The following is a 12276-nucleotide window of genomic DNA, read 5'->3' as shown; positions in this document are numbered from 1 at the left end:
AGTAGAAAATCTAAATCTGGCTTCTGTGGTGTCTAATCCTCCTGAGTTGTGAATTCTCCCCAGCTTCCAAACCCCTGACCCCTCCTCGCTGCCACCTACAAACACACACACCTCAAATTCTCCTCTTTGTTTTAACGTCAAAGGCTTACAGCAATTTTTAACTCCCAACACAAATGATTCTAAGTCAAAGAACTGACTTTCCCTGAGAGAAAATGCACTTTGATCCAAATTTCTAACAAAAGTCATTTCCAGGTAGAGAGAGAGAAAGGTGAATGATTTGAAACTGGATACAGTTCAAAGCCAAAGATAAGGCTAAGAGTGGGAAAAAGTTAGACTTCTTAGAGGAAGTTCAGGTGGGTATTTTGTTTTCGCCAAAAATTGTATCAGCCAACTCTCAGATCAGTTCTGAAGGCAAGATTGATTCAGTTATATCAGAGAAGTGGAAGGAAAATGTATACAGAAGTAGTCAACACATGGAAGGCCCACACATTTATTCTCATGTTTCCGCAAACCCAAAGCAGTTGTTCCCATTAGAAAAGAGAGAAAGAGAAAGAAGGAAGGAAGGAAGGGAAGGAAGTGAGGAAAGAATCTTCACTAGGAGCTGTGGGTTTACAGAAGCAATATGAAGCATCATCTGTTTTTCCCAACTCTAGTGGACCTTAATTCCCAGATCTTACTCAGAAATTAGTTTCTGAATCTCTTTGTATGGTAAAAATCATGTACAATCAACATTACTTTGGAAAATATCCCAAACCATTAATAATTTTCCTCAATTATACATATATATATATATTTTTTAAATAAGTTCAACAATGACATAGGGTGGTTAGTTTTTTTCCTCCAGTCCTTGAATCAAATTATTGTCTCTTAGTTGAGTACTACATGAAATTTAGGAGTTATGGATATGAAAAATATTTGCCTTGATCCTTCTTAGTGCTGTGATAGGCCCACACCATAGGAGGCATGAAGCAACTGAATTAGAGAGAAAGGAGAATCACATCTCAGATTATGCTGTGCGTAGTATTACTGAGTGGAGTGGCTGGCAAAATTGCTCACATTTATAGCCATGGAATCTGGAAGCTGCCCTGCTAGAGAATTGGTCTATCATCTCTAATATAGCATGATGATTTACCTACTACCCCAACACCCATAGGTTCTTGACCCAGAACTCACTTCTTTAAGTCAGTTCTAATTCTCGGACTCGTACTTCTAGAAAAGAAGCCACTGGTTACACTCTTAAAGATACTCTGAGATTAAAAGCAGCATAACAGGGAATAAATAAAGTCTGGCAAAAAGCGAAGGGCATGAAGAAAGCTCTGGCATGAGGTTTTAGCTAAAACATTGAAGAAAAAAATACATGAAGAACTGGGGTGGTGGCTACATGCCACACTTTATCTTTTAAAATGTGTTTGTATGTTTGTGTGTGAATATATGATGATTAAATGGTGAATGGTACCAGTTAGAACTGTCAACACTGACATAGTTTTGAGGCACTGGTGAAGTAATAAATAGAGAAAAAAATCTATAAATTTGATTTCACTTTGAGAAAGAAATCTTAGTTATAGAAATTCACATAAATTTCATAACGTTGATGCTATGAAATCATATTACACTTATTAAAAGGTATGTGTTAGATTACCCTTGCTTTCTTGACTTCATACTTAGTATGTGCTGTTTGGAATGCTCACTATGTTTTTAATCCAAATAACTTGAAATGTAATTTATTTTGTTTGCCAGGATAAATCGCTACCTGAGAAGAATGTTGTAAATGTATACTTCAACGTTACTGAGAGAATTAATATGAACTCCCTATCAAATAACTACAAGAAACCTTGTCAAAATAAACAGCAAACATTTATGCAAAACAGAATTTTCTTCTTACAAGAAAATATAATACTTACACGCATATATTAATATATTATGGTTCAGAGATTGTAGTTTATCACATTTATTGTGAAAAAATATATGCAGTAGTACTAGCATACCTCCCCCAAATTCATTAGCTTAGGATGATAGAAGCTTATTTCACTTTGAAGTTCAAAACAGATATTCATGTCAAAAGTACTGCTTGCTTTCTTGTAGTGATTCAGGGACGCAGGATCCACCTACCTAATAGCTCTTCTATACCCTGGAGCATTGTGGTTCTCTGCAGCAGCTAAAGGAAGAAGAAAAATATAGAAAAGGCATATCTACTTTCTAAAATACTTGCCTTAGAAATGATACATATTACTTCCACTGATACTCTATTTGTGAAAAGTAGCTCACATGGCCACATCAGAATGAAAACGGGGCTGTGAAATGTAATTCTGGCTATACAACCACATCCCAGAGATATCTCTACACCCACTTCCCAGAGAGACCTCTCTGTTTTTAAGGGGGAATATGAGCTTTGGTAGCCAGATAACTATCTCTGTCACAGCATCACCAGTAATTTTAGCCTTTGCATTTTGCTGGACCATGACCACATAAGGATTTGCTGACATCATCACTTCTTCCAGGCTTCTTGGTTCATAAAAGTTATTTCTTTGTTCCACTTCCAATCAAGAAATTAAGAACACAGCCATGAGGATAGTGAGGATAGTGAGGAAAAGATAAATAGAAGTCATTTATTGATTCTAGGAGTTAAACCTTAGATAATCTAACATCAATATAATTATGAGGAAGAGATTGAGTTAGGAGTCACCTAGTCCTACATTTCACATTCCATTGGCATCTGCCCTTAACCTGTTGAGTGAACTTAGGAAAATTATTGTACTTTTTGGACCTGCAATAAGGAGATTGCACTGAGTCATTGATTCTCAAACTTTCTACCACTATGGACAACCTCAAAAATACCAAACTTTGAGATTACATGATTATATACGGCTATATTAATTAATGGCTTACATTGTCACCACTATGATTTCATTTATTCTTTTTGAAATATTAAAAATAGCCCAGAAACTTTATTGCTATTAGTACTATTACCACTACAACTATTATGACTGCAATTTAAATTAAACTGACCCTTTACTGAGCATTTAGCATATTCCACGCATTCTCCTAGGTGAAGTTCAATCATCTGGAAGAAGTAGCATCACTAAGACACAAAACTCCAAGCCAACTCTGAAATCAGAACTCTTCATGGCTGTATTGGTTATTTAAACAGCATTGTAAGGAACCAATGGATAAGATGAACTATCATTAGGTATTTCTATCATATCTGTGTATCTGTGAACTCAGACCAAAGAGTGAAAAGCTCACTACTGCCCATGACTCCACCAAGTGCCCTTTTTCCGTTTCAATCCTCTGTATCTCAGTTTCCTTATTTGAAAAATGAAGTTTATATGGCTTACCCATAGCTCCCTCAAATGCCTTAAGTGCCAATTAAGCCACTGCTCCAAAGCAATAAAAAGCCCAACTTCTGAGAATTAACTATATGAACATAAGGTAATGAAGCCAACTCAATTATCCGTGGTGAGAGATGACAAGGAAAAGGAAGACTAAATTAAATCTACAGGTGTCCCTAAACCACATTTTTGCCATTCGCCTAAGCTCTTAACTAGCGCTGCTAATAAGCTGCAAAATAGATAGGTTTGAATTTTATCACTTTCCCTCTCCACTCCCTCCTCTTGTCTGGTTTAAGTGCTAATGGGCAGCCAACCACCCTTTAAAAGACAGGAAAAGCAGAGGCTGGACCAAGCAATCAATAGACTGGATAATTAGCCCCTGAGTAATTGAGAGTTAAATGTCTTATATTAACTTCACCCCATTACTCCCAGAATATGAACAAGCCAGAGCAAGATGGACACGAATATGAGAGAGCAGAAGTAAAAAGAGGTATAGTAAAGAAACAGAGCTCTGTACCTTGGGGTTATCACATGACATGAACTCTAATGACATAAAACCAAATGACAACAGCAGGTTAGCCGGACAATTCAAAACATGACAAGGTGGTCCAAAAGAGCTGTAAGAGAGTTGTTTTCCCTGAGCACCAAATTATTTCTCTCTCTCTCTCTTTTTTTTTTTTTTTTGACAACAAAAGGCTCACTCCAGGCTTTGGCTGTGTTCCCAAAAGATTGGGTAATTAAGCAGGTATGATTTCCAAGGAGAAATAAATATTTTTCAGTTACTAGACACTGTCATTGGGCTTTGATTCAAATGTGCATAATTTTTGAACAGGAAACATAATGAAAGGAATGTTTCACAAATTAATATAAAGCCCAAAGGTATACCTGGCACTCTCTAACATGAAATCATTGTCTTTCATAAGCCAGGAATATCAACTGAGTACCCATCTTGGAAAGTGTTTTTCTCCTTGTAGTAATAGCACTGGTTTTAAGAAAGGAAAAACTCAATTTGAAGAAAAGTGCTTACAAAATATGACTCGAACCTTTCTTTATAGGTTTGAAGGTATTTTAAAATATAATGATATTGATTTCAGCATAAACAGTGAAAAAAAGTACCTCTTCTTCAGAGGTTGAGAAGATAAAGAGGACCTTCTATGACATGAATAATTGCACCGAATGACTAATTCAAATTAGAGGTTAGGATGTAGAGTGCTGGGCTCCAAGCCCAGAACCCCAAACTATTATTCTCTAAAAATAAGGTGAAACTCTGAAAGGTAAAATTGCTTGAGAAGCAAAGGAAATTCTCCCCAAATGTAGTTTTAACTATGCAAGTCAGAGTGAGTCAAGCACAGGTTGAATGACAATTTTAGGGTGTCAAAGAGTGTCTGAGTCATCACATGAAAAATTAAACAAAAATTTTCCCTTTTAGTGGTAATAGGTTTAAGGTGATCATTCTATACTCTTTTGTCTGTTCTACTAACAGTAAAGAGTATGATAATGGTTTAACCATGAAATAGAGGTTGCACTTAATAAGATCACATTTTATATGAACATCAAAAGGAATTTGAAATAATGAGATCCAAACATATTCATGAATCTCACTTTATGCATAATATAAAATAACCAGAATATCAAAAAATTAAATACATCAGGAATTGCTTAATTTCTAAGATAATGGTGAGCTGACTGAATTACAAATGTATTAAAATTGGTAAATATTCTTGCCATCTGAGCAACATATTTTTATATGCTTAAATATTTTCATAAATGATTTCTTAATAGTCAATATTATGCCATTATTTTAATATTCACCATTAGTGCCTTTTAAAAATCTTTTTATAGTTTTTATTTTTTGAGTGATCATAAGAGGCTGTAAGGGACAAAAGGGGGTGATCCCTTTCCTCCCATCATAAGGATCATGAGACATCCCTGTACCAAAACCAGGTTAACAAGATAAAAGCATAATGTATTTAATCACATTTTTCCATGACACAGGAATCTTCAGAATGAAGACATAATGATACAGGAAAAACTATCTATTTTTATGCTTAGGTTCAATGAAGTGTGGACAGCCCTTACAGAAATACGATTGGATAAAAAAAGATGTGGCTCTAATGCTAATAGAGTGAGAAAACTCAGCAAGCCTTTTCTGTTTAAAATTTTTGGGGGCCTCTCAGTGTAGCATTCCTTCCTCCCACGTATGAAGTAGGAACCCTCTTGAATGAAGGTCTTAATTTCTTTATGGCCAGGTGTTACACAGAAAGTTTGAGGGAGGGGTTCAGAGTAATATTTTTAGGGTTTATGGCTTACTTTGAGGAAAATAGGTTCTGGTTTCTATGACTCGCTTTCAGGAAAAGGGATTCTAGTTTCTGTAACTAGCCTCAGCAGAGAAGAAGAGGTGAGAGACAGGAAGGCAAGTGAAGGTCAGGAAGAGACTCTGTGAGGCTGCTTCCTAGCCCTTTACTTTGGGGTATCATTTTCTGAGCTCCAACATTCCCCTGTTGGAAACTTACCCAAGAACTTTCACAGCCCAGAAACTGGGTTGGTGGATTGTCTCATAAGCCGTTGAATCAGTATCTCAGTTTCAAGAATAAGCCAGTTCAGTTAAACAGTTAATAGTTGTGTTGCATTTCAGGCAGTGGAATATTGCGGATGGGCTTCCACCAAAATCAGGGCTCTACATAGTGTTAAGCAACCAGACATTGGATAAGAGGCATTTTTATGAAAACAAAAGAGAAAGATTAATAGTTAAACAGGTAAGCATAAAACATTTTTAGTCTAGAGGGCAGCCAGTAAGAAGATTTTTTAGATGTTAGGCTTGAAGCATCTTCAGATAGAGTGAGAGCAGACAGTGGCAATCTGACAGACGCTCCTTGTCCGTAGCTTTGTATCAGGTGAACTTTCCGAGTAGTCAATACAGCAACAGGCACAAAGGTTGTGTATACTTGAGCCATTGTGGTAGTTTTTCTGAAGTTCATATCAAATTGTCCAGCTTCAGCATGTAGGTTTCCAGGAAGGGAATAGTTTTTATTTTAACGATTCCAAATCAGAAGGGTGGAAGAAAATTTGGAAACATAATTCTAGTCTAGAAAGTTGAAGCCAGATATTGGAGGAAACTAAAAATTCAGAATTCAGTACAGATAATTAAAAAAATTTAAAAAAAACGGACAAGGCTACAATCTAATAACAGGTACACTATAGATTTTCTTCTGAAACTTAATTTTCTCACTCCAGTTCCCCATTTTTACCAAAGATAATTACAGGAAGACTAATTTGCTTGTAAAATAAGTTTAGTCTTATTCTTGGCCTGATTATTTGCATAAAGGGTAGTAAGACTAATGATAGGCTGTTTTCACTTTTTTTTTTTTTTTTTTTTTGGAGATAGAGTCTGACTCTGTTGCCCCAGGTAGAATACAGTGGTGTCATCATAGCTGACTGCAGCCTCCAACTCCTGGACTCAAGCCATCCTCCTGCCTCAGCCTCCAGAGTAGCTTGGAGGGACTACAGGTGTGCACCAACATGCCCAGCCCTTTTTACTTTTTAAGTTGATTTTGCTGGAACATTTTATATTAATTAGACTTTTAAAAGCCTCTGGAAACTTAAGAACCAAGCCAAGCATTTGACTCACCCTCAAACTGTGTCTGTACTACATGTATAAATTGAGTGAATTCCTCTCTTCTTGAGGTCCCCAAAATATCTTAAAGTTCCTGGGCTACTCAGAAGTGACATTCTTTACTCATCACAAGGCCAGAAATCCTATAAGAAAACTGTGTAGAAAAGATACCAAGACAGTTTTTCCAAGAGATTTTTTTATTGGCTCCATAAAAGTCAACCTCAATCCCTCAAAGCGGTCTGGTCAAATCTGAAAATATGACATTCTATTAATACCCAAAGCCTTAGTAGAATAGCCAGTGTTTCCAATTGTCCTGTTACAAGAAGAACAGATTTTTACTGAACTTATGCAAATAACTATATTGCCATAAAATAGTAATACTCATGAATAGTTTCCAAATTTGCAAAGAGAATCACAGAGAGAGAAAGGCAAATATTTTAATTCTCCCCACAAAAATTATAATTTTCTAAATTGCTGTAAAGCTATAGACAGCCCAAGAGAAAGAAGTTTCTTACTATGAAAAACAAAACATAAAAAAGAATCAGCAATGCTTCAAACAAAAAGCCATTAAAAAATCGTAATCCTTCATCAGTTCAGTCCCATGTAATTAATTATTGTTCCGCATGATGTTAGGTTAGCAATTTTATAACTCCATTTTTTTTTTTATTAGAGTTCTGGAATTTTTACCTAGACCAGTGATATGACCATAAAGTTATCAGAAATTTATATTTAAGAGTACTGTTGAATGTCCTTTCCAGTTGAAGAATTAAATGTTGGACTGTAGCCGGTTGTAAAATACTTTCAGAAAGAATATCAAAGTGAAGCAATTAAATGTGGACAAGACTAAAATGGCCATGGTTAAAGATGAAATTGACAAGGAAATGTGGTTATTTTCTGTGGTGTACAATAATTTAACATACCCATGATTATGAATGATACAATGACTGTTAGACAATTTCGGATCACATATTAATAACACATCCATACAAATATAACTCAAAGAAAGTTAAACATTAATTCATATTTAATATTTCCTTACCAAAATAAGCCAGATTTGGTTTATGATCTTTCTTTTAGATGCTTCAGGAGCCTTCTAGAACAACCCAAAGTTAGTTTGAGGTCAAAGAGACTTAATTTATAATTTATAATTTGAAATTTGATTTTGGGAAGCCTGTCAAAATGTCAAAGATTTAAAGCACTGACCAAAATAAGACCACAGATCATTATGGAATAATAGTCATTCATTTAACTAGAGTGATAATTAAAAGATTTTAAAATGCAGAAACCTTTAGTTTTTGATAGAAAAGAGATTCAGTTTTTCAAGTAATAAAAAAAACCTAATGGAAACAGCACAAGGGACACAGGGTCTGTTTCTCTCTGGTCTCTTTTTTTTTCTTTTGCAGTTTATTCAAAGGTGAATAGAAATCTTTTACCATCCCTTATTAATACCACATGAAAATCTTATTCAAAACAAAAAAAAAATTTTATTTTTGTATCAGTGAGTTATTAATATTAAAGCTATTTTTAATAAAATTTTACAAAGAAATCCACCTAATCTTTGTCAGCTTTGTCCAGACCAGATTTTTTAAACTTTTTATAACCTCTTACATTTTTTCATTATCTTTTTTTAGCCTTTTATGTACATTCAGTTTTATCTGTATTATTTTTTCCATTTCTTCACTTTGAACCAAACTTTAAGTAATCTCTAAACCAGACAAAATCATTATTTTCAACAAGAACACATGATTGTACCTTACAGCCTCTTACTTTCCTTGTATACTCTATATACAGAATTGTTTTCCTTATATCTACTAGTTTTAATTACATATACTAATTAGAATTTTAATCCTTAGCAATTATAAACCAGTACTCTGTAGACTAACATCATTTTATAATTTTTAGAAAGATATGTTTTCTCAACTTTTGGTTTATTAAGAGATCCTGATATATTTAGCTTTTTAATGCCATAATAAAAATAAGATGCCAAAGTATCTAAACTTAAACTTATGTTGAATAATTAATGTTTTAGTATTTTAACTTCTTTAGAAATAACTCAGACATTTCATGATTATCTGTTACTTAATTTAATATAACATAACCTTAAGATTTTAAATTACTGAAAAGATTTTTGAAACTATGACAAGCTTATTCATAAATGTTTATCTCATTTACATTTACCTAATTGATTCATTATTCTTAACAATTATATTTGAGTTTCTCATTGAAAACAAAGCTAGCCTTTAAGTTATTTTTGAAGAACCCAAACCAAGCTAACCCTGCATCAGCCAGGCCTTTGAGACACTGGACATAGGATGGGGACATACTGAGCTTGGCCCTGTCCTGTGGCTGGTGGCCTAGGTGCTGCAGGCACACACATGTCCCCAAGCGTTACCATTGCCATCTGTCCATTTCTGAGAATCCAAAGGCTTAAAACTAAAGACATAAGCTTACAGCAAGATGGGTGCAAGATTTTGGGGAAGCCCAGAAGTTGGTTCCTGTAGCCTCAGCTCACCAATAAATTAGGCAAGGATAAAAATGCCATAGAAGCAAAAAAAGACAAAAGTTAAACATTTTTTTAAATTTTACTTTTATGACAGATAAGTATTAAGTCATTAACCAATTTATTTTTAATGTGTATTCTGCTCTATGGTTGCATTTAAAGCATCTGATAGAGACAGAACAAACCTGTCTAACCAACAAACCCAGGCAAAAAAATATGCTGACAATTTTGAAAATATTTCTATTTTTATATACCAACGATTTTGAAAACAGCTTTATTTACTGAGGATTATCTCAGGTCACATATACTAAAGGGCATTTAAGTTAGTTTCTATTTTCTTTTATTTTATCTCCAAGAGAGAGCTTAGGGCATATTGCTTATTATCAGAGATCAATTCTATAGAATCTGTGGATTTGATTTTAGGTCTGAATGTTTCCAAAACTCATCTGGGTGGATAAAATATTCGTTTCTGTTAAAACTGGATTTGTTGCATCTTTTTCTAACTTGGGCTTAAAGTTTTTCTCCGGAAAGCGGCTATAAACTCTAGGCCTGTCTGGCAGGTTTATCAAGATAACCAGTCTCTAGGAGAGTCCCAGCGAGGGGGAGATTTAGGTTTCAAGTATGTCAGTTAGATGAGACACGGAGGAGGATTCAAAAATGGATGCCCAGGTAACATAAAAATCTATTCCAGGATTTTACAAGAAACCTAGGAGATGAGCTTAGGAGAAAATTCAGATGTCATTTCGAAATAATTAGCTGGAGGCCAGAAAGACTTTTGGAGACCAGTCTAGTTAGATAAGTGGCTCTTTAGTTTTTGTTTCTTAACTGGACTACTGAGTTTACGGTAAAGCACATTGATGAATGCTCTGGCAAAGCATTCATAGCTTTGGAGGCATAATACGTATACATATAAAAGATAGGCACAGATGCCAAGGCAGAGCACCTGTATCTCCAGAAATCAAGGATCCCATTTTTATGTTGAATTCTCGGTATCCCAAAGCCCAGGCAAAAGCCCAAGAAGAAAACTCCAAAGGCCCAGGCTGTGCAAAGTTCCTACAGTGCACCTCACTTCAAGGATATCCCCCTTGAGACTGGTGAGCTATCCAATGCCAACCAGCCCACTTCTGGACAAGCCCTTCCCTTCAGTGGTGACTGCTCCAACAGCCTCCAATTGCCCAAAGCAGCTGTGTCCATTGTCAAGTTGTGGCTTTGGTTCTGAGATCCCCTTGATCAACTAAGCCAATGATTTTTCTTACACCAAATTGCCATTTACTAACAGTTTCTGTTTGACTCAGTCAGAAATCTGAGGTTATTTTTATGTAAACACACAAAGAATCAAAGAGGATAAAAAGCCAGAGCTCACCCTCCATAGTAATAACCATTCACTGTAACTATAACTGCTGTCAGTTACCTTTAAAGTTGCAGCTCTTACCAGTGACACCTTAGTTATCATACACCCAAAGTTCAAGTGTCCTGTCACAGTATAAAGTAAACCTTGATGCCTTCAAAAGGCAAAGAGATCAGTGAACTCAACGTGAAAGAGAGCAGAGCTGAAGACTTGAGAAGAATCCACCCATGACTCTTGGGGATCCATTAGAAAGTCATGGGGCCCAACACAGGGGTCAGTGGTGCCTTTTCTATGTTCCTCAAGAGTTTTCAAGGTTGCTTGGAGTATCTTTTAGGTACTTTCCTGTGTAGCCAGAACTCTGATGTTTCTATGGGAGAAGCAAAATTCAATAGAGAAAACAAAGGCCTTAAAAAATTATAGTTTAAATATCAGCTTTTAATTAAGCCGACTTCTGACTATAGATGTCTAATAAAATTCTTTCAAATCTCTTGTCAGATTTCATCCAGGAAAAATAGCAAATATTCCTGATTTCTTTTTATTTTTTTTCTTTTAAACCAAACATATCTGCCAAATGATTCAGAATCAAAACCAATAAGCCTTTTATGATTTAACCAAGGATACATGAGGCATCTCCAAAGAAGTGCAAAGAAGCAAGATTCAGAGCCACGCCCAAAGACAGCTAAAAGAAAACAAAAAGATAACTCCTTGACAGTTGGCAATAGTCGATAACGCTAGCTGAAAATGGGGTCCAGCCTACATTTCTGTCTGGCCATATTCTTTTTATGGGGCCCACCTTTCGGTTGGCCACCTGCACACACAAACCCAATAACCTGCATGCTCCCTGCAGGCACAGGCCAAGCCAAGTGTTCAGAACACAAAATGAGACAGGTAAATAATAGGTGTCCATGAAAGAGAAAGGATCAATAAATGGGTACACCAAAACCAAATTTACACAAGAATCACCATCCAAACAAATGATTTTCTCTTCATGACCCGAATTAGGAAGGAAGGAAGGAAGGAAGGAAGGAAGGAAGGAAGAAAGGAAGGAAGAGAAATTACTACCTTCTGTTATCTATCAGACACTACAGACAGAGATTCAGAAGAACTGACTTTGGGAAAAAATTCTTATCGTTTTTGCTGGCTTTTGTTTGGGTTTGGTTTTGGTTTTTATTTTATTTTATATAATTTTTAATGTTTTTACTGATACATAATATGTGTACATATTTATGGGGTACATGTGATATTTTGTTACATGCATAGAATGTATAACAATCAAGTCAGGATATTTGGGGTATCCATCACCTCAAGTAGTTATCATTTCTGTGTGTTGGGAACATCCCAAGTCCTCTCTTCCAGCTATTTTGAAATATACAATACATTGTTGTTAACTATAATCAATTGTCCCCAAACATCTGTGTCTTTGGAACAAGTCATGTGTGTCTCAGCCATCTCACCTTTGTTGCCAGAACTGTGGAGGTGGAGAGGA

The sequence above is a fragment of the Eulemur rufifrons genome, chromosome 17 (assembly GCF_041146395.1).
Source record: "Eulemur rufifrons isolate Redbay chromosome 17, OSU_ERuf_1, whole genome shotgun sequence".
In the NCBI taxonomy this organism is placed as follows: Eukaryota; Metazoa; Chordata; class Mammalia; order Primates; family Lemuridae; genus Eulemur; species Eulemur rufifrons.
This window is presented reverse-complemented; position numbering follows the sequence as displayed.